The 23309-nt window shown below is 37.5% G+C and overlaps 1 long non-coding RNA gene and 1 other non-coding gene across 3 annotated transcripts in view; both read right to left on the bottom strand.

Moving 5' to 3' along the window:
* The window catches only part of LOC134735749 (uncharacterized), a 330220-nt gene that overhangs the window by 260417 nt on the left and 46494 nt on the right, over positions 1–23309 (bottom strand). The window lies entirely within an intron of this gene.
* On the bottom strand, positions 9958–10065 carry LOC129473910 (U6 spliceosomal RNA). The gene has a single exon (XR_008654421.2). It is a non-coding gene; the product is annotated as a U6 spliceosomal RNA (small nuclear RNA).

Raw genomic sequence — 23309 nt, 5'->3', positions numbered from 1 at the left:
TTTCCTTTTGACTTCCTAGACTTGTGTGACCTACCTGGCTCTCCGAAATATGTATCTCGGGAGAGACTATGTGACATTTGCATTTCCCTCCTTAATGGAGGAAGTGTGCTCATTTGAGCTCTATACCCTGCTATTATGGCCTGTGCTAAAGCGTCTACCCTTTGAGAATGGTTCTGATTAACTTCTAAACTTAAAATCCCTTTACTAATTAAGAACCATTTAAATTGGAGGCAGAATAGGTGCCTTAAAAACATAGGGACCAAATGACTGTTTTTCTGCTGATGGGACAGTATTGAGACGAAAATTTGTTTCTGGGGGACATTTTACTCCCAATTGTTGAAGGTAGAGTTTTCTTGTTCACAGAAGCAGTATAAAGCCTGGTTTCTAGTAGAAGGGCACAAAAAGGGAGAATTCAGAAGCTAGAGTGTTTTGGTAAAGGACCAACAATGTGCCTCATTGAGAAGATCCCTATTCCATTAGGTGGCATTGTTGACCTTGAAATTCCATGTGTTCTCCAGACTAAGGGCAGAGTGACTTTGACATGCCATGTACTCTCCATACCAAGGGCAGTGAGAGACCTGGAAATGCTATGTGCTCTCCAGACCAAGAGCAGAGGGTGATGCTCACTGTGTGTGTGTGTGTGTGTGTCGGCGGGGGGGGGGGGGGTCCCTCTGTTTCTAGAAAATCATAAAAACACTTTCCCTTGAGTTATATCTTCAGTTACTAAGACATTCCCTGATCTTGCCAGACAAGAATGCTTCCCTGAACTATAAAACTTTCCACACATTGCATACACAGAGAGGATAGGAGATATGGCGGTCATGGACAGGAAAGGAGGAAATTGCGATGGGAAAGTTGAAGATCCTGCTGCCAACACCCCATTGGATGGTTAAAGGCTGGGTCAGTCCAGAAGCCTTTGGGTAACACTGGGGGATAGGCCCAGCCAGAAATCCTCAGTTGCTCCAAAACGTCTTCCAGCCCCATGTGACAGCTAAGTCCTCTGTGAAAGGAAGCTGGTTCAAACATAGCCAACAGGCCCAGCAACCCATGGGTGCTGGGAGATTCTCCATATTCTCCCCAGTAAGCCTGTCTCCCAAGTCTTTTAAGGCTGGTATCCAGGCTAATCATTATTAAATGGCTGAAGGGGGCCCAGTATTTGGTTTGATTTGGTTCTAAAATGGAGGCCGAGAGCCCTGAAATGAAAAGACAGAGATGGAGTCCACTTCTCTACTGACTCTTTCAATGAATATTGTACCTGGGTATCCCTCACAAGCCCCCAGTATGAAGTGGCTACGTTGTTGTCTGTGGTATATACTCTGGGGTTCGTCATCTCATGCCAGGAAAACTTAGGACACAGATACACACGAGGAGTTTAGGAGCAGAGGTTTAATAGGCAGAAGAAAAAAGAAAGAGAAACAGCTCTCTCTCTAGAGAGAGAGGGATCTCTGAGCAGAAAAGACTGGCAGGCGGCAGATGCGCTGGATTTTACAGTCAGGTTTGAGAAGGCAATGTCTGATTTACGTAGGGCTCACAGATTGGTTCTATCAGGTATGAGGTTTACATAGTGCATGGGGAAGGCTAGCTGCCCCACCCTAATCTTATTATGCAAATGAACTTTCCCATTGACCAGTGTCACCTTATTGTACACATGGCTGATAAAGCAAAGGGGAGATGAGGCCACCATTTTGAACATGATTGGCACAACTGCTGACGTCTACGTCTGCAGGTTGATTTTATAGGCTACTCTTTGTTAGAAAGGAAAATGATTTGGGGCTGCTTTTCATTAAAATGAAAACCTTACCAAGGACTTCCATACCCCCCTCAGTATCTGCCTAAGTAATTTCTTCTTAACTCCTGTATTGTTACCAGCCATTAGGAAAATGCAAATTAAAACTACAACGAGGAACCACCACACACCAATTAGAATGCCTAAAATTAAAAATCTGACTACATTAAGAATTGTAGAGCAATTAGAGACATTTTATGTTCCTAGTAGGAATGCAAAAATGTATTATCAGTTTGGTAAACATTTTTGAAACTTTCTTATAGAGCTATACAGACATTTTCCTTAACCTAGCAATCCCACTCTTAGATATTTACTCAAGAAAAATGAAACGTTTATATAAAGACTTGTACTCTAATGTTCATAGTAGCTTTATAACCTAAGTGGAAATAATCCAAGAGCCCATCAACTGGTGAATAGATAAGTGAACACTGATATGTTGATATGATGGAATACTACCGAGCAAAAAAAAGAAATAAGCTACTGATGCTACGCAACAAAGTAGATGCCTCTTAAAAGCATTATGCCGAGAAAGAAGCCAGACAAAACTGATTACACAGTCAATGACTCTATCTAAAAGACATTCTAGAAAGTAAAACTATAGCGAAAGAAAGCAGATATATTTTCAAATGGCTAAAGGTGGGGTGTAGGAGATTAACTCTGAAGTGGCAAAGGGAATGTTATGAGGTGATGGAAATATTCCACATCATGTTTCTGGTATGTTTACTTGATTAAGTGTATTTGCCCAAATGAATTGTACCCTTTAAATTTGGTGAATTTTATTATATGTAAATCATACATCAACAATTCTGATTAAAAATAGAATTCCAAGATTGTCAAAGAAATATCCTAAGGTAGTAAGTGGCAAAACAATACTAATATAGAGAAAAGGAAATTTCCAAAGAGTGGATTTATATCCTGAATTATTTCTCCAAGGATCAATGACTTAGAATAGCTTAAAGAACTACCTGTTTTAAAGGTATGTGAATTTTAATGGGAGAACTATATTTGAATTCAGGTAAGAGGGGTGTGTGTGTGTGTGTGTGTGTGTGTGTGTGTGTGCTTGGGCTGGAGAGCTGTAAAGGCCGTGAATCATGGAGCAAGTTGCTATAAAGGGTGGAGACCAAAGCCTCTTTGAGCAATTGTCTCAAAGGAGCCAACGGAGAAAGGATGAACCGCACCCTGACCCCAGAAGACACATTGTCAAGAGGCTGGTCAGGTAGGTTCCTTGGGAAGGCTGGCTGGATTTGCAGCATTGCTTTGAAAACTCTTTGCTTATAAATGCTTCCTGTTTACATGGAGTAATTCACTGCCCTGAGTTAACACGCCCTGCGTGTAAGAGTCTCTCCTCAGGAATAGAGGGGGTGCAGATTTGCTGCTAATATGCAAAGTATTTCATTTAGTAATGGCTTCCAGTAGGCCCATTTAAAGCTCTCCTACTGTTATAGTAATAGATCGGATCTATAAATTGTTTGCTAACAGTCAATGTTTGCACTAAATACAATCAAATGGCAACATACCTCTAAAGTAAACAAATAAGTTCTTATTCTGTGCAATTTTCTCCAAACAAAATTAATCTTACCACCATTTCTTGCTACAAGTAATCTGGAAATGACATTTTCTCCCAATCTACTTGGAGGCTTTCTGAGAACACTAGAGGTCCCCTGGATTCCCTGCCTATTCCTTGCTTCCTTAGCAGACAAAGAGGCCTTGGTTTCCACACTTTACCTTATGGTAGCCCATCCTTGCTCTGTGATAGAGTCCATCCCTTTTTTGCTCCTGAAAGCAATCGGTGCTCACAATTTTACTTTGGACCCAGAGAACAAGCAGAAGTGGGAAAGGCATGGTAATGAAATAATAGAGCTGGTGGTTGGAATGTTTGTTCATTTTCCCAGTGAACTGTGACCTGATCAGTTGTATTTATTTGCCAGATCCAACCAGATGCAAGTGATGGGACAGTTTAAGAATTGTTAAAAGTAGCTGAGATACACAACGACTGATGCTGGTCCTATTATTTTCTCTTCGAGAAATCAGGATACAGATCTGAGTTCTGGTAGCAACCTAGGATTTGCACATATTTGTATTTCATTTCTTTTTTTTCTTTTTTTTTTTTTTTTTTTTTTTTGAGACAGAGTATTGCTCTGTCACCCAGGCTGGAGTGCAGTGGCGCGTTCTTGTCTCACAGCAAAGCTCCGCCTCCTGAGTTCACGCCATTTCATTTCATTATTACTCCCCACAAACACGTCCTAATTTCTCCAGACTTGATTATCTCCTCCATCACACCTATCTTCTCCCATCAAAAAATCCAACAAATGAACACAAATAAAAATACCCCTTCCTGGTAAACTGTATAAAATAGTCTTTTTTCAGTTTATTAATCAATATAGCCAACATGTAGCTATATTTAGCTAACTGTTTCAGAAAGGATTGGCATGGGGCATGCAAGACTTTATATTAGCATGACAGTATTTATCTGGAACATATGTAATCACCTCCACATAACTTTTGCCTTCTGCTACTTGTTAGGCCCTATCAAAGTGGATGCAGATGAAAGAAAAAAAAAACATTCTACACATTTAGAGTCATCCCTGTGTATCTGTGGGACATTGGCTCCAGGACCCCCTGGATACCACAATTCAAGGGTCTTAGATAAAATTGCTTAGTATATGCATATAATTTCTGGACATCCTCAAGTCTACATTACTTATAATGCCTAATACAGTGCAAGTGCTGTGTAAATGGTTGTTAAATTGTATTTTTTGTTTATATTATTCCTATTGTCATATTGTTATTTTTTTTCCTGCAAATATTTTTGATCCATGATTGTTTGAATCGGCAGATATGGAACTTGTGGATGCAGAAGTCATCTAAGCATGATTACTATAAACTTTTATTTCCCTTCAGAGACTTACAAGGCCTTACAAGGTCTTACAAGGGGAAGTAAGGGGGCAATCCCTTGCTCTGTTTTAATTCAGGTCTTTTGAAATCTTCTGTAGCTTCCAGGCTAAACAATCAGTATTTGAGAAAAAGATCCTAATGGTGTAATCACAGAGTCATGGAATTTTACAGTATGTAGGGACCATCAAAATCAAATCCAACCCCAGACAATTGAGATTTAAGGAATGTTAATGAATTTATTCTTGAACATGTGGCTTTTGTCAAAGTCTGTAATTTTTTTTTATTATTATACTTTAAGTTCTGGGGTACATGTGCATAACGTGCAGGTTTGTTACATAGGTATACATGTGCCATAGTGGTTTGCTGCACCCATAAACTCATCGCTTACATTAGGTATTTCTTCTAATGCTATCCCTCACCCAGTCCCCCACTCCAGGGCAGGCCCCAGTGTGTGGATGTTCCCCTCCCTGTGTCCATGTGTTCTCATTGTTCAACTCCCACTTATGAGTGAGAACATGAGGTGTTTGGTTTTCTCTTCTTGTGTTACTGTGCTGAGAATGATGGTTTCCAGATTCATCCATGTCCCTGCAAAGGAAATGAACTCATCCTTTTTTATGGCTGCACAGTATTCCATGGTGTATATGTGCCACATTTTCTTTATCCAGTCTATAATTGATGGGCATTTGGGTTGGTTCCAAGACTTTGCTATTGTAAACAGTGCTGCAATAAATATTCGTGTGCATGTGTCTTTATAGTAGAATGATTTATACTCCTTTTGGTATATTCCCAGTAATGGGATTGCTGGGTCAAATAGTATTACTAGTTCTAGATCCTTGAGGAGTTGTCACACTGTCTTCCACAATGGTTGAACTAATTTAAACTCCCACCAACAGTGTAAAAGTGTTCTTTCCTATTTGTCCACATCCTCTCCAGAATCTGTTGTTTCCTGACTTTTTAATGATGGCCATTCTAACTGGCAATGAGATAGTATCTCACTGTGGTTTTGATTTGCATTTCCCTAATGACCAGTGATGATGAGCATTTTTTCATAATTTTGTTGGCTGCATAAATGTCTTATTTTGAGAAGTGTCTGTTCATATCCTTCACCCACTTTTTCATGGGGTTGTTTTTTTCTTGTAAATTGGTTTAAGTTCTTTGTAGATTCTGGATATTAGCCCTTTGTCAGATGGATAGATTGCAAAAACTTTCTCCCATTCTGTATGTTGCATGCTCACTCTGATGATAGTTTCTTTTGCTGTGCAGAAGCTCTTTAGTTTAATTACATCCCATTTGTCTATTTTGGATTTTGTTGCCATTGCTTTTGATGTTTTAGTCATGAACTCTTCACCCATGCCTATGTCCTGAATGGTATTGCTTAGGTTTATGGTTATAGGTCTTACATTTAAATCTTTAATTCACCTTGAGTTAATTTTTGTATAAGGTGTAAGGAAGGGATCCAGTTTCAGCTTTCTGCATATGACTAGCCAGTTTTCTCAGCACCATTTATTCAATAGGGAATCCTTTCCCCATTGCTTGTTTTTGTCAGGTTTGTCAAAGATCAGATGGTTGTAGATGTGTGATGTTATTTCCGAGGCCTCTGTTGTGTTCCATTGGTCTGTATATCTGTTTTAGTACCAGTAACATGCTGTTTTGGTTACTGTAGCCTTGTAGTATAGTTTGAAGTCAGGTAGCTTGATGCCTTTCAGCTTTGTTCATTTTGTTTAGGATTGTCTTGGCTATGCAGGCTCGTTTTTTAGTTCCATATGAAATTTAAAGTATTTTTTTTCCAATTCTGTGAAGAAAGTCAGTGGTAGCTTGATGAGGATAGCATTGCATCTATAAACTACTTCGGGCAGTATGGCCATTTCACATTATTGACTCTTCCTATCCATGAGCATGGAATGTTCTTCCATTTGTTTGTGTCCTCTTTTATTTTGTTGAGTAGTGGTTTGTAGTTCTCGTTGAAGAGGTCCTTCACATCTCTTGTAAGTTGGATTCCTAGGTATTTTATTCTCTTTGAAGCAATTGTGAATGGGAGTTCACACATGATTTGGCTCCCTGTTTGTCTGTTATTGGTGTATAGGAATGCTTGTGATTTTTGCACATTGATTTTGTATCCTGAGACTTTGCTGAAGTTGCTTATCAGCTTAAGGAGATTTTGGGCTGAGACGAAGGGGTTTTCTAAATATACAGTCATATCATCTGCAAATAGAGACAATTTGACTTCGTCTTTTCCTAATTGAATATCCCTTATTTCTTTCTCTTGCCTGATTGCCCTGGCTAGAACTTCCAACACTGAATAGAAGTGGTGAGAGAGGGCATCCTTGTCTTGTGCCAGTTTTCAAAGTGAATGCTTCCAGTTTCCATTCAGTATGATATTGGTTGTGGGTTTGTCATAAATAGCTCTTATTATTTTGATATATGTTCCATCAATATCTAATTTATTGAGAGTTTTTAGCATGAAAGGCTGTTAAATTTTGTCAAAGGCCTTTTCTGCATCTATTAAGATAATCATGTGATTTTTGTCATTGGTTCTGTTTATCTGATGGATTATGTTTGTTGATTTGCATATGTTGAACCAGCCTTGCATCCTAGGGATGAAACCGACTTGATCGTGGTGGATAAGCTTTTTGATGTGCTGCTGGATTTGATTTGCCAGTATTTTATTGAGGATTTCTGCATTAATGTTCATCAGGGATATTGGCCTGAAATTTTCTATTTTTGTTGTGTATCTGCCAGATTTGGTATTAAGATGATGCTGCCCTCATACAATGAGTTAGGGAGGATTCCCTTTTTTTTCCTATTGATTGGAATAGTTTCAAAAGGAATGGTACCAGCTCCTCTTTGTGCCTCTGCTATAATTTGGCTGTGATTCGGTCTGGTCCTGGACTTTTTTTGGTTGGTAGGCTATTAATTATTGCCTCAATTTCAGAACCTGTTATTAGTCTATTCAGAGATTTGACTTCTTCCTGGTTTAGTCTTGGGAGGGTGTATGTGTCCAGGAAGTTATCCATTTCTTCTAGATTTTCTAGTTTATTTGTGTAGAGGTGTTTATAGTATTCTCTGACGATAGTTTGTATTTCTGTGGGATCAGTGGTGATATCCCCTTTATCATTTTTTATTGCATCTATTTGATTCTTCTCTCTTTTCTTATTAGTCTGGCTAGCAGTCTATCTATTTTGTTGATCTTTTCAAAAAACCAGCTTCTGGATTCATTGATTTTTTGATGGGTTTTTTGTGTCTCTATCTCCTTCAGTTCTGCTTTGATCTTAGTTATTTCTTTTCTTCTGCTAGCATTTGAATTTGTTTGCTCTTGCTTCTCTAGTTCTTTTAATTGTGATATTAGGGTGTCAATTTAGATCTTTCCTGCTGTCTCTTGTGGGCATTTAATGCTATAAATTTCCCTCTAAAAACTGCTTTAAATGTGTCCCAGAGATTCTGATACGTTGTGTCTTTGTTCTCATTGTTTTCAAAGAACATCTTTATTTCTGCCTTAATTTTGTTATTTACCCAGTTGTCATTCAGGAGCAGGTTGTTCAGTTTCTATGTAGTTGTGTGGTTTTGAGTGAGTTTCTTAATCCTGAGTGCTAATCTGATTGCACTGTGGACTGAGAGACAGTTTGTTGTAATTTCACTTACATTTTCTGAGGAGTGTTTTACTTCTGATTATGTGGTTAATTTTAGAATAAGTGTGATGTGGTGCTGAGAAGAAGGTGTATTCCATTAATTTGAGGTGGAGAGTTCTGTATATGTCTATTAGGTCTGCTTGGTGCAGAGCTGAGTTCAAGTCCTGGATATCCTTGTTAATTTTCTGTCTCGTTGATCTGTCTAATATTGACCGTGGGGCATTAAAGTCTCCTACTACTATTGTGTTGGTGTCTAAGTCTCTTTGTAGGTCTCTAAGAACTTGCTTTATGAATCTGGGTGCTCCTATATTGAATGCATATATATATAGGATAGTTAGCTTTTCCTGTTGCATTGATCCCTTTATCACTATGTAATGCCCTTCTTTGTCTCTTTTGATCTTTGTTGGCTTTAATTCTGTTTTATCAGAGACTGGGATTGCAGCCCCTGTTTTTTTTTTGCTTTCCATTTGCTTGGTAGATCTTCCTCCATCCCTTTATTTTGAGCCTATGTGTGTCTTTGCACGTGAGATGGAACCAAGTTAGAAAACACTCTTAAGTGTATTATCCAGGAGAACTTCCCCAACCTAGCAAGGCATGCCAACATTCAATTCAAGAATTGAATGAATTCATTCTCCTGAATACAGCACACTGATGGGTCTTGACTCTTTATCCAATTTGCCAGTCTGTGTCTTTTAATTGGGGCATTTAGCCTGTTTACATTTAAGGTTAATATTGTTATGTGTGAATTTGATCCTGTCATTATGATGCTAGCTGATTATCTTGCCCATTAGTTGATGCAGTTTCTTCATAGCGTCAATGGTCTTTACAATTTGGCATGTTTTTGCAGTGGCTGCTACTAGTTGTTCCTTTCCATCTTTAGTGCTTCCTTCAGGAGCTCTTGTAAGGCAGGCCTGGTGGTGACAAAATCTCTCAGCATTTGCTTGTCTGTAAACAATTTTATTTATCCTTCACTTATGAAGCTTAGTTTGGCTGGATATGAAATTCTGGGTTGAAAATTCTTTTCTTTAAGAACGTTGAATATTGGCCCCCACTCTCTTCTGGCTTGTAGGGTTTCTGCTGAGAGATCCACTGTTAGTCTGATGGGCTTCCCTTTGTGGGTAACCAGACCTTCCTCTCTGGCTGCCCTTAACATTTTTTCCTTCATATCAACCTTGATGAATCTGATGATTATGTGTCTTGGGGTTGCTATTCTTGAGGAATATCTTTGTGGTGTTCTCTGTATTTCTTGAATTGAATGTTGGCCTGCCTTGCTAGGTTGGGGAAGTCCTCCTGGATAATATCCTGAAGAGTGTTTTCCAACTTGGTTCCATTCTCCTCGTCACTTTCAGGTACACCAATCAAACATAGATTTGATCTTTTTACATAGTCCTATATTTCTTGGAGGCTTTGGTCATTTCTTTTCACTCTTTTTTCTCTAATCTTGTCTTCTTGCTTTAGTTCATTAATTTGATCTTCAATCACTGATATCCTTTCTTCCACTTGATCAAATCGGCTATTGAAGCTTGTGTATGCTTCACGAAGTTCTTGTGCTGTGTTTTTCAGCTCCATCCGGTCATTTATGTTCTTTCCTACGCTGGTTATCCCAGTTAGCAATTTGTCTAACCCTTTTTCAAGATTCTTAACTTTCTTAAAAATATGGAATGCTTCACAAATTTGCATGTCATCCTTGCACAGGAACCATGCTAATCTTCTTTGTATCATTTCCAATTTTAGTATATGTGCTGCTGAAGTGAGCACAAAGTCTAGCATTTTTTATTCTCAGTATAGTGTTTGCCCACTGCACTAATGGTATGACTACATGTATTGATGAAAAATATGTAGTTGATCTAGAAGTACTCTCTACTGGAGGTACTCAGAGCTTTGTGAAAAGCTGTGTCTAACATGGGTATTGAAAATAAATTCAGGCCAGGCACTATTGCTGATGAGTGCAGTCCCAGCACTCTAGGAGGCTGAGGCTGGCAGATTGCTTAAACCCAAGAGTTTGAGACCAACCTGGCCAACATGGTGAAATCTTGTCTCTACAAAAAAAAAAAAAAAAAAGCAAGGCATGGTGGCATGTGCCTGTAGTCCCAGCTACTAGGGAGTCTGAGGTGGGAGGATTACTTGAAGCCAAGGAGGTTGAGGCTGCAGTGAGCTGAGATCATGCCACTGCTCTCCAGCCTAGGCACAAGAGTGAGACTCAGTGTCAAAAAAAATAAAAGAAAATAAATTCAAATATGTGTGACTCATTTATTCCCAACCTACAGCAGTAGGGGGATTATGTAACACAAACTAACAGTCACAAAAAATTTGCCTTTGATGACTTTACTGGATTTTTACCCTATGTCAAATCAATCCCTTTTAATGGTTTAAATGGGCTCCTAAAATCTTTTGCCTTGCTGGTCTCCGCAGAATACATTTGTTTTGCCTGCATTCTTGTCATAATCTATAGAATTTAAATGGGACCTTTGTTCCCACTTTAGCAAGTCACCTATGAGGCATCTAGCATATAACCTGCCTCCTGCTAGGTGCTGCCAGCCCAATATTGAATGAAACAGAAATTATCTTTGCCTTTGTGCTGCTTACAGTCTAGCTTACCAGGAAAACGAAAAGACCCTGCCGTGTCAGCTCTGGGGCCCCATCTCCAGCGATTAGGGCCCAGTAGGTCTATTTTGGCCCAGGAATCTGAATTTTAACAGGCTTCCCAGGTGTTTTTTATGCAAGTTGTCCAAAGGCCATGCTTAAAGAAGCACATGTTCTACCACCTACTCAGACAGCTTTGGGGGTATGTCTTATGAGCCAAGACATTTGTCTTAGTCTGACAAAACAAAAATACCTTAAACAATAGAAATATATTTTCTCACAGTTCTGGAAGCTGTAAGTCCAAGATCAAGGTGTCAGCAGGATTGCCTTCTGGTGAGGCTCTCTTCTTGGTTGGTAGATGGCTGCATTCTCTCTGTGTTCTCACATGGCAGAGACACACAGAATGACAGAAAGCCCACTGGAGTCTCTTATTAGGGCACTAATCCCATCAGATCTGGGCTTCACCTTCATGACTTCATGAAACCATAGTTACCCTCCAAAGGCCCCACCTCCAAAAAGCATCATCACACCAGGGCTAGGGCTGCAGCATATGAATTTTGGGTGACACAATTCTGTCCATAGCAGCATCTTCAACATGTCCACTCATTGTCCCTATGACCCTCATTGTTATAGAGCCTGGGGAATCCCCTACTAACACTCCAAATAGTCATGGCAGAATTAGAATCTACAGGCAGCTTAAGCCTGCTCCCTAAGACTTCTGATGTATTTCTTAAATGAAATAATGGCTAATTTAAAAAAATAAAAATAATAGCTTCAAATTACGTATCTTAGAGTAAAGGCAGCTATTAGATGACATTACTATGAACGTACATATATCCCCATCCTCAACTGTGATGTCTTTATTGGATAATTCTAAACAATAAACTTTCTTAAGGGATAGGGGTTCTGTGAATTCAAGCAATATCCTACATTGCATAGGTGCACCTAACATCTCTGCAAATTGTTATGCAATTCAACCATTCTGAATCAGTGTCAAAAAGTAAATACAATCACAGTAAAAGGGGGTGCTACCTTGCTGTTCTACATCCCTCACCAAGGCCTTTTCCTTTCCTGAGAACAGCAGTTAAATCCTCTGCCCAGCATTTAATCTTTACAGGTTGTGTGGAACATCACAAAAAAGTAAAAACACGTTACAATCATTTAGGAGTAAGAGCTAGCAGAGTGCTGTGAGTATTTCTGGATACCACACGTTTCAGATTCTCTTGTATAATTGCCTTGGATCTTGGGGGAAAAAGTCTTTCTTATAAGTGAAAACAGACAAATATTTTGGCATCTTTATCTTGAGATATCATATATCATAATGCAAGAGTGATTACCTTATTGGTCTCCAAGCTCTTTCTGGTTCAAGATCTCTGTTCACACTGACCCCCGGCCCCTCACTCTGACTTTTTACCCTGTGTCTTTATCCTAATCATATTTTAAGTCAGTGCCACCCATTTGTTTCTACTGTCTTACTCAAAGTTTTGACAACTTGGTGATTGCTTTTTGGTTGGTTATTAATATATGGTCTGCATTTCCCTTACATCTGCAGGCTTGTACTTCTGGCACACGGCAGGTGCTCAAGATATGCTTTGTTGAATGCATGAATTCTCTGCATTGAAAGACAATTGTGACAGATATATAGGGCAAAGGTTAAGAGATTGTGTGCATTTTTGCTCAATTGTGTGTTTCTCCCTCAGAAATAGAATATGAAAAGATATTATTCCTTCCCATTAAGAACACCTGACAGGAGGTCACACTTCAGTATAGTTGATATATCATGTTTAGAAAAATGAACTTGTTTTTAAATGGGATTTTCATTCTTATATACTTCCCAGTGTTTATGAAAGACAGAGAAGCTAAGGGACTTGGTCTTGCTGGCAGTGTTTTTTATTTTCTATATTTCTCTTCTTGCTAAATAAAAGGGAAAGGTGTGGGTAATTACAGGATATTAAAATATAATATTCCTGGTGGCCACCATATGAAAGAATCATAAGCATTTTTCATTCCTTTCAACCCAACTAATAGCAGGGAAGTTCATTGCAAGCCAAATCCTTTAATACCCATAGAAAATATTTTAAAACTTACTGGTTCAAAATTAAGCTTAATTATTTCTCCCCATTTGGCATATGAGAATTATACAATTTCATCTCAAAAAAGAAAATGAAAGAGAAAGTCAAACAGAACTGGTCCCAAATGATATTATGGGTCTTTACAAATAAGCACACAATGACTTGAGGACAGGCTATTACTTTTGGGAAGCAAACAGAAAGAAATGTCAATGCCCCTTACAATTGAGGTGAACATACCCCTGTTTGTGTACCTTCATACAATTACCGAAAGTGCTTCTTTCATCCTCAAAATTGTTCTGCTTCAGACAAATTATATAATCACCTTATTTATGATTTAAGACACCTGAAGCTTAACAATTTTAGAAATTTCAAAAGTTACCTAACTAAATTGCAAAATGTATCTCCTAGTGTCGGTTTTGTTTGTCATTTTAAAATATATCTGGAAAAAATAACTGCCCTAAAATTCAGAGAAACCACCACAATTCTTTTCCCCCACATTTAACAGGAGTGGCTTATTCTATGTTATAATAATGCATTCTATGGTAATCATAAAGAAAAAATTACAAAACTGGTTAAACTATACAGCATTACAAACATACCAATAATGGCATATTTCAAGAAAGATAAATAGAAAAACAAATGCAAAACTATCATCAATCTTAAATTGAATGTCCACCTCAAAAGATAATTTGCTCTCAAAGTGGTGGGAAGATATATTTTTCTTTTAGCTCTCATAAGGACATCTCATATCCTTACCTAAGACATTAGTCCAAAATAAAGTCTTTTGAAAGAATGCCTACTGAGTTTCAAACCAAGTACTGGCTTCCACTTATTAGGGATAGCTTTAGAATAAGTCTCTGGAGGCCGGGCGCGGTGGCTCATGCTTGTAATCCCAGCACTTTGGGAGGCCGAGGCGGGCGGATCACGAGGTCAGGAGATCGAGACCACGGTGAAACCCCGTCTCTACTAAAAATACAAAAAAAAAAATTAGCCGGGCGTGGTGGCGGGTGCCTGTAGTCCCAGCTGCTTGGAGAGGCTGAGGCAGGAGAATGGCGTGAACCCGGGAGGCGCAGCTTGCAGTGAGCCGAGATTGCACCACTGCGCTCCAGCCTGGGCGACAGAGCGAGACTCCGTCTCAAAAAAAAAAAAAAAAAAACAAAACAAAAGAATAAGTCTCTGGAAAATAAGTGTCTCCTTGTGTGAGAGTATTTGAATAGGAGCAAAATAAATGCTCTGTCTCTGAAACATTTCAATATTTTTCAGAGGAAAATCATTTCATGTTTATAATATCTCGGCGCAAATTTTACATGAAACACTATAGGAAAGTCTCCTCTTTCTAGTCATTTTTTGAACACTATATTTGAAGAAGAAAATGTTAAAATCACAAAAAGTCATAAATAGTGTGTGTGCATGCATTTTATCAATACAATGAAGTTTTTTGTGTCTTTAATGTATAAATAATTTTTAAAGCATATCTTCATTTTTTTCTTTTTTTTTTTTTTTTTTGGTTTATTACTTGAGAAAACAGAGGTATCAGCTATTTAAAATTGCTTTGAAAATGTGAATCTAGTCAGACACTGTGCACTGAAACAGTGGTAAGTCACAGAGTAACTATGAAAAACACTGAATTTCTTCTCAGGGGACCTGGGTTCTGGTCTAGATTCCACCATAAACTAAATTTGTAGTCCTGTGCCATTCATTTTACATTTCTAAATACAAATTTCCTGATACATAGAAACAAGCTACATGTATTTCCCCTGCTTGTTTCCCAGAGTTAACAGGATCACATAAGAAAACATATGCGTATTATTCTCATTCCATTCCATATAAGGTAGACCTGAATAGTACCTTAATTGAGGAAATGAATGACTGTGAAATGCATGAAATTCAGAATCTGATTGGGCTTCCAAGGTTCTTGGCTTGCCAGGTGTCTTACCTTTGCAAGTTATTTAACTTTATCAATTCTTAGTTTGTTCATGTGCAAAATGAGGATAATAACTTTATTAAATTTCTCATGCTTATGAGGTAATGCAAAATGTCTCATAAGTAAATATTAGCTTTGGGACTTCAGAGCACTTCTGTGATGATGATTTCTTGCAATATTAAATAAGTGGTGAAACCACCAGTGCTTCTAGAAGCCCGAAATATGTCTACACATATATGGGAGACTCAATAAAATGGGGGGAAAAGTGAATCCAATTTTTTAAATTATTATGAAAAGAAAACAGTGACACATTTTATAGATTCTATGTGTTAGTAGGTTACTTATTTGTTCACTTAATTCCACTATATCTTATTATAACTTATATCCTACTATACTAGAAATTGGTTTGTAATATGTTTAAATAGCATGGTCAACGACTAGAAAACTTGATCAAAATACAGTCATCAAAATGAAGAAAGGAGAGTATTAATGGTTATAGAAATTCACTGGCTAAATTGAAGGAGATGGGAGGAGGCCTAGGATATGATCTTCAGAGATTTAGTGTGATCCAGGAGAAAAATCATATAGCAGGTGGATTTCTAGAAGATACACTCAAAAGTTAGCACTGAGGTACAGATTGATAACCATAGTTGAGAACTCTAATAAAATTCTACCACATTGATCAGGTTGAGCCTATTTCTTGCCTTGGAACCCAGAGGCTTCACAACATTGTTCATAGGCAAGAAGTGATTTCAGATTTTCACATATTTCTGAATAAGATTTATTCTGGGAGAATTAAAGAATGGAGGGACAAATACAGACCTTCGTTGCTCCGTCAAATTTTTTCTGAAAATATAATCTTTGCTTTGTAGCTTCTTTTTATTTTTTTAAATTTTGTTCCAGATCTTTGTTAAACAAAATTTGAAATGATTTTTTGTACTGTGTGTTAAACATTGGATCTTTGGGAATACAAAAGAAAAGGATATTATAGTTAAAGGAGTAAATTATTCAAATTATGCCTCTCTGGATTAAGAATTGTTCTAAGTGTATTCTAAAATTGAAAGTTTATTAATCGGTACTTTTTGATTAAGGTTTTCTCATTATTTTGCCTCCTTGAATATTAGCTATTATTGATACATCCTCTAATATGGGCATACAAATGAAAGGATACCTAACCTGACAGGGAAAAACAAATAATTGAAGGAAAAAAAAACTTATCCTCAAGTGTAAAATCTTATAAATTGTGAAAAGATTACTAGTAATCAAAGTGTCTGACTTACTCTTTATGCAAATATTATTGAAAATCCTACATATGCAAACAAAGATTCTTTGTGATAGAGGTTAAAGACATAGAGTGCAGTGATTAGTATTCTTTGTATACATTCAAACACAACAAGATTGATATGCAAGCAAAATGAATTACAATCAGGAATAACACTCTGTTATTATCGTATCACTCAAAAACAGTACCAAGGCAATATAGTATTCAGGGAAATATGGGAATGTTGTGAGGCATTAGTGAGAGACGGAAGATTTCTAGGAATGTGGTTTTATATCATTTATGATTTAAAAATCTATAGGCAACAAACAAAATAAAACACAATGGAAATGATATACCAGCATAATTATTCATGAAACAAAGACAGTTTTGCACACATTTTCAGGTCTTGGGCAAGACTGATCTTTTTAGGTCTTAGATCCTGAAGATGTATGCTAAACTATTCATAAAATTTTTTTATCACAAAATAATACTGTAACTGATTCTGTTCTTATTATTTTAGGGGGGAGAAAACTCCCACGCCCAAATTAGATACTCAATTTGGAAGCTGTTGAGGAATCTACTGTTTCTTTAGGGCAATGATATTTTTTAAAAATGCTACGCATGTCTGCTAAGGAGCATTTACCCAAAAGATTTCAGAGTCACAAATTACATCAGATGCTGTTTTAGTCCATTTTGCATTGTTATAAAGGAACTATCTGAGGCTGGGTAATTTATGAAGAAAATAGCTTTATTTGGCTCACAGTTCTGCAGGCTGTACACGACACATGCACCAGTATTTGCTTCTGGTGAGGGCTTCAGTAAGCTTCCAACCATGGCAGAAGGGGAAAGTGAGCAGATATCACATGGCAATAAAGGAAAGAAGAGAGAGCAGAAAGTGCCATGCTTTTTAAAATAAGCAGCTTTTACATGAACTAATAGAGCAAGAACTCAGTCATTACCCAGAAGACAGTACCAAGGCATTCATAAGGAGCCACTCCCATGACTCAGATACCTCCCAACAGGCTCCACCTCCAACATTGGGGATCAAATTTCAATATGAGATTTGGAGAGGACAAATATCCGAACTATACCACATGCCAAGGTTAAAATAAAATATGGTCATATATTATTTCCTTTTGAAGATTGAACCATAATAGCAATTAAGGTAAAAATAATCTGTAATTAAGAATTAATAAAGCATTTTATTCTTATGGGATTTAGAATTTTACTTAGAATAAATATGGCATTTCTGAAATCTACTCCCTTAAAAATGGCATACTATGAAAGGCAGACTGGTTTATTTCAAATCTATTGCCAAATCATTTAAAATCTCCAAGCCTCCCCGTAACTAAAGCTTGAGTTATTGCACCTGCTTTTGAGCAATTGACAGATCTATGCTACCTGAACTAATCTCTACTTTATCTCTGACTTGGGATTTAGAAATGTTGAAAGTGCCACGTGAAAAAGTGGGCATGCAATAAGAATTGTGGTCTTCATCCTTGAGTCTCTTCTAAAGTTGTCAGGAATAAATGCAGCATTCTAAACTACAAATTCATGAACTTAAAAGTTAGGCAAAAAAAGACAGGAAGAAGTGAGATTGTAGAAGTTTGGTAAAGTAAAATAAATAGGTATGTAAAACCAAGAGTGTCTTGCTGAGCACTCAGATTTTTAAATTCTGCATTGTCTCTGGAACAATTTTAAATACAGGAACTACCCAATCTGGTCAACAAGATTGACTATTGTTACTAGTATCTTCATATCCATTGAAAAAGTCAACATATTTTGTTTCTGAATACAATAAATAATTATTACTTAACTTCTCAGTTGCATTATGATGATGATGATGATGATGATGATGATAGTAACAACACAAATAGTTTTATTTTTATGAAATATCTTACTTGACCTTAACAGTAATACTGAGAGAGACAATGACAGTTTTTGTCATTAACCTCAGTTATCTAAGGAGAAAGCTTAGATTAATAACGCACTAAGGCTACAGGCCAAGGCCACGAGTGAGATAAGTGACTGGAACTTGGTTATTATAACTCTACGACCTGTTACTCTTTGATGGACACCACACAGCCTCTTTATTACTGCCTCATATTAAAGTAGACACTTCATCAGTCTTAAACTTTGTATACAAATAGAGAAATTGATGTGACGAAGGATATCAGCTAATATTTCCTACACTATGTTTCAGTTTTAATCTATGTCAAAACTGAAGTGTGTTTATATTTAAATATTCTAATTTTATATTTTTATTGATACATAATAATTGTACATATTTATGGGGTACATGGGATATTTTGATACACGAATACAATGTGTAATCATCGAATCAGGGTAATTAGGATATCCATCACCTCAAACATTTATCTTTGTGTGTGTCGGGAAAATTTCAAATCTCTTCCAGCTATTTTCAAATATACAATATATTATTGGTAACTATAGACACCCTATTCTATCAAACACTAGAACTTATTTCTTCCATCTAACTGTATGTTTGTACCCATTAATCAAACTCTTTTCATCCCACTTCACTTCCCAGCCTCTGGTAATTGTCATTCTACTCTCTACCTCCAATACATCAGCTTTTTTTTTTAGCTCCCACAGAAGGGTGAGAACGTGGAATAGTTGTCTTTCTGTGCCTGGTTTATTTCACTTAACGTGGTGATCACCAGCTCCATCCATGTTGCTATAAATGACAAAATTTCATTCTTTTTTATGGTTGACTAGTATTCCATTATATTTTTATGTACCACATTTATATATTCATCCATTGATGAACACTTAGGTTGATTCTGAATCTGGGCTATTGTGAATAGTGCTGCAATAAAAATGATGGTGAAGGTATCCCTTTGATATTCTGATTTCCTTTCTGTTGGATAAATACCCAGTAGTGGGATTGTGGATCATACAGTATTAATAGTTCTATTTTTAGTTGTTTTTTTTTAAGCAACTCCCATACTGCTTTTTATACTGACTATACTAATGTACATTCCTACCAACAGTGTACGAGAGTTTCCCTTTCTCTGAATCTTTGCTAGCATTCGTTATGTTTTGTCTTTTTAACAATAGCCATTTTAATTGGGATGAGATATCTCATTGTGATTTTGATTTGCATTTCTCTGATGATTAGTGGTGATCAGCATTTTTTCATATACCTGTTTGCCATTTATATGTCTCCTTTTGAGAAATGTCTATTCGGATCCTTTGTCCAGTATTTAATGAGATTATTTGTTTTTGTTTTGCTGTTCAATTGTTTGAGTTCCTTGTATATTCTGCAAATTAGTCCCCTGGCAGGTGAACAGTTTGAAAATGTTTTCTTCCTTTCTGTAAATTGTCTGTTTACTGTGTTCATTGTTTCCTCTGCTGTGCGAAAATTTTAAAAATTTAACAGGTAAGGTGATATGGTAAGGGATAGGAGTCTATTTCATTCTTCACATATAAATATATAGTTTTCCTACCACCATTTATTGAAGAGAGTGTTCTTTCACCAGTGTCTGTTCCTGGCACCTTTGTTGAAAATCAGTTGGCTGTAAATATGTCAATGTTTTTCTGGGCTCTTGATTCTGTTCCATTGGCCTATGTGTCTGTTTTCATATCAATGTCATGTTGCTTTGGTTACTATATCTTTGTAGTATATTTTGAAGTGATGCTTCCGGCTTTGTTATTTTTGCTCAAGATTGCATTGACTATTTAGACTTTTTTGTGGTTTCATACAAATTTTAGTGTTTATTTTCTATTTCTGTAAAGAATGACATTGATTCTTTTTATTAATTTCACTTCACCATGGCTTGAAAATATGTAATTTTGATTTTTAAAAACTGATATAATTTTGATTTTTAAAATTTTTTGAGACTTATTATGTTGCCTAATACATGGTCTATCCTGGAGTATGTTCCATGTGCCGATGAGAAGAATGTATATTCTGAAGCTGTTGGATTACAATGTTCTGTAAATGTCTGCTAGGTTCATTTGCTCTAAAGTACAGTTTAAATTCAATATTTGTTGGTTGATGTTCTGTATAGATGATCTATCCAATGCTGAGAATGGGATGTTGGAGTCTCTAACTATTATTATATTGAGGTCTATCTCTCCCTTTAGATCTAAACATCTTTGCATTATATACCTGGGTGCTCCTGTGTTGAATACATATATAATTAGAATTGTTATATCCTTTTGCTAAATTGATTTCTTTATCATTATATAATTACTTTATCTGCTTATTTTTACAGTTTTCAACTTAAAGTCTGTTTTATCTGATATAAGTATAGCTATTAACATTTGGTTTCCATTTGCATGTAACATCTTTTCACATCCCTTCATTTTCAGTCTATATGTGTCTTTACAGGTGAAATGAGTTTCTTATAGGCAGCATATAGTTAGGTCATGTTTCTTTAATCCTTTCAGCCAGACTATATATTTTAAGTGGGGAATTTAGCCCATTTACATTCAAAGTTATTATTGATAGGTAAAGACGTATTCCTGTTTATTTTGTTAATTGTTTTCTGTTTTCTTTTTGTATACCCTTTGTTTCTTTCTTCTTCTCTTATTGTTTATCATTGTAGCTTTGTGGTTTTATATAGTAGTAATATTTGAGTCATTTTTCTTTCTCATTTGTATGTCTGTTCTGAGTGAGTTTTATACTTTTTTGTGTTTTCATGATAGTATATATTGTCTTTTCACTTTCAGATGTAGGACTTCATTGAGGCTTTTTTGTATGGCTGGTTAGTAGTGATAAATTATCTCAGTTTTTGCTTATAAGAGAAAAACTATTTCTCCTTCATTTTTGATGGATAACTTTGTGGTTCACAGTATTCTTGGCTGGCAGTTTTTATTGTTTGTTTGTTTTTTCCTTTTCAGCACTTCGCTTATATCAGCCTATTATTTCCTAGCCTCTATAGTTTCTGCTGAGAAATTCATTGTTAGTCTGATGGGGATACCCTTGCATGTGACTTGATTCTTTTCTCCTGATGTTTTTAAATTCTCTTCTCTTTCTTTGGCTTTTGACAGTTTCTCTATTATGCCTTGGAGAAGACTTTGAAGTTGAATCTATTTGGGAATCTTTGAGCTTCCTATAACTAAATGTCTATATCTCTTGCAGCGTTTAATACTTGAAAAGTTTTCAGGTATTATTTTGTTGAATAGAATTTCTATGCCTTTTCCCATCTCTTCTTTTTCTGGAACACATACAATTCAAATATTCGGAAGCTTGTGGTGTCTCATATGTAACATAGGTTTTTTCCTTTGGTTTGATCTATTTTATTATTGAATCTTTCAATTGTATGTTTTATTTCATTCACTGAATTGTTCAGTTCCAGGATTTCTGTTTGTTCCTTTTTATGATATATATATATATATATCTTTGTTGAATTTCTCATTCAGATTATGAATATTTTTATGACTTCTTTGTATTGTTTATCTATGTTCTCTTATATCTCACTAAGCTTCTTCAATATCATTATTTTGAATTCTTTTTCAGGCATTTCATATATTTTTTTAAAATTAAAATCTGTTGCTCAATAATCATTGTTTTCATTTAGAGCTGTCAAGTTTCCTTGTTTTTTCATATTTCTTATATCTTTATGTTGATACATTTGTATCTGGTATCAGCCAACTTTATGGATTAGCTTTGTAGGGAAAGAGTTATTCCAATGATGTATCTAAAGTGTTGGTTGTGTAGGGCATGTTGGTTTTGATTCTGGGTAGGCACAGTAGTACAGTCTCTGTGTGACATCTTTGGCTGTATTCGGCATCAGTGGTGTCTTAATTTTTTCAGTGGCTTGGGCTATGGTTGTTAATGAAGGCTGTGGTAAGGCTTTGCTGGAGACAGGGACATCAGGTAGTCAGTCCTTGGGCCCCAGATGGCTATGTGGGCACTGGTGGTAGCAGATTTGGGCAGGCTAATCTTTGGGCCTTCAAGTGGCTTGCTCAGGTGCTGTAAGTGGCACCTGTGGGCTGGGCAGGCAGGCAGGTTCTTGGGCCCCTGGATGGTGAGCATGGGATTCGGCAATGGTAGTTGTGGTACTGCGATAATATTCAGGGCCCCAGGTGGCATGCATGGGCACTAATGGTGGCAGTGATGGGCTGGTTGCTATAGCCCCTAGGTCCCCAGGTGGTACATACAGCTTGAGTCAGTCAATCTCCAGGTACCCCAATGATGCATGAAGGTAAAGGTTGACCAGGAGGGGCTGGTCAATTCCCAGATGACAGGCACCAGCTATTGTGGGTGGGGTACTTGATTTCCAAGCACTAGGTAGCAGCCATGGGCAGGGTGGGCCTGTCCTCAGGCCTCAGGATGATGCCCAGGAGTGCCAGTCACCAGGCCCTCTGAAGGCACATGCAGGTATGCATGTGGCAGCCCTGCTGCTGGGTGTGGGTAGTAACGTTGCTGTCAGCAGCCCAAGACAAGCAACTCTCAGGCTCTGGGGAGGTGTGCTTCTCTCTTTGTCCTGAGGCCAGCTTCCCTGGTGCACTGCACCATGCATTTCTTGGGTGCAAGACATTGTGTAGGCTAGAGTGCTGGGGACCTGGCTGCACTGCTGGGTCTAGTCAGCATTGTGATGCTGTAGCCCTCTGGTGGACATGGAAGGATGTCAGCAGAGTTCCAGACATGTGGAGATGCAGGTACAGTTGCGATCCAGGACAGAATGTAGTCTGGTGAGGGCTAGGCTCTAAAAATGTCACTATAGTGCAGCTGCTTGGGTCTGGGAAGGTGTATGGAGCCCAGCACAAACACCCTCTCTGAAACAATGCCATTGTGTGGACTCCAGGCAGCTCCCTATACTAATCTCAGGATCTGCGAGGGTCAAGGGGCTTTCCCATGGCTAGGACTGCAGGAATATGCAGAAGGAATGTGGGCTGCTGGACATCTCTTGCTGGCTTTTTCCCTGCACCAAGGAGTTTATCTTGGCTTTGAGCCAAATCTGGCCAGCCCAGCCTTTTCACTTCCCTCTCCTTTTGTGCCTCAGGAGTTCCCTGTCACTTCCCTGCTGAATTCCAATGTTCTCTCTTAGATGCTCTCTTCAACATGTGATTATCTACTTGCTGTTTTGGTTCTTCTTTGTGGAAGAGGCTAGTGCTGGATGCCTCTAGTCAGCCATCCATCTTATAGGCCCCTCCCCAAGTATTTTAGTTTTATGAGAATCATTGGCAA

This window comes from Symphalangus syndactylus, chromosome 23 (assembly GCF_028878055.3).
Source record: "Symphalangus syndactylus isolate Jambi chromosome 23, NHGRI_mSymSyn1-v2.1_pri, whole genome shotgun sequence".
NCBI classification, from domain to species: domain Eukaryota; kingdom Metazoa; phylum Chordata; class Mammalia; order Primates; family Hylobatidae; genus Symphalangus; species Symphalangus syndactylus.
The sequence above is the reverse complement of the archived record's forward strand: the minus strand, read 5'-3'. Positions and strand labels throughout refer to the sequence as shown.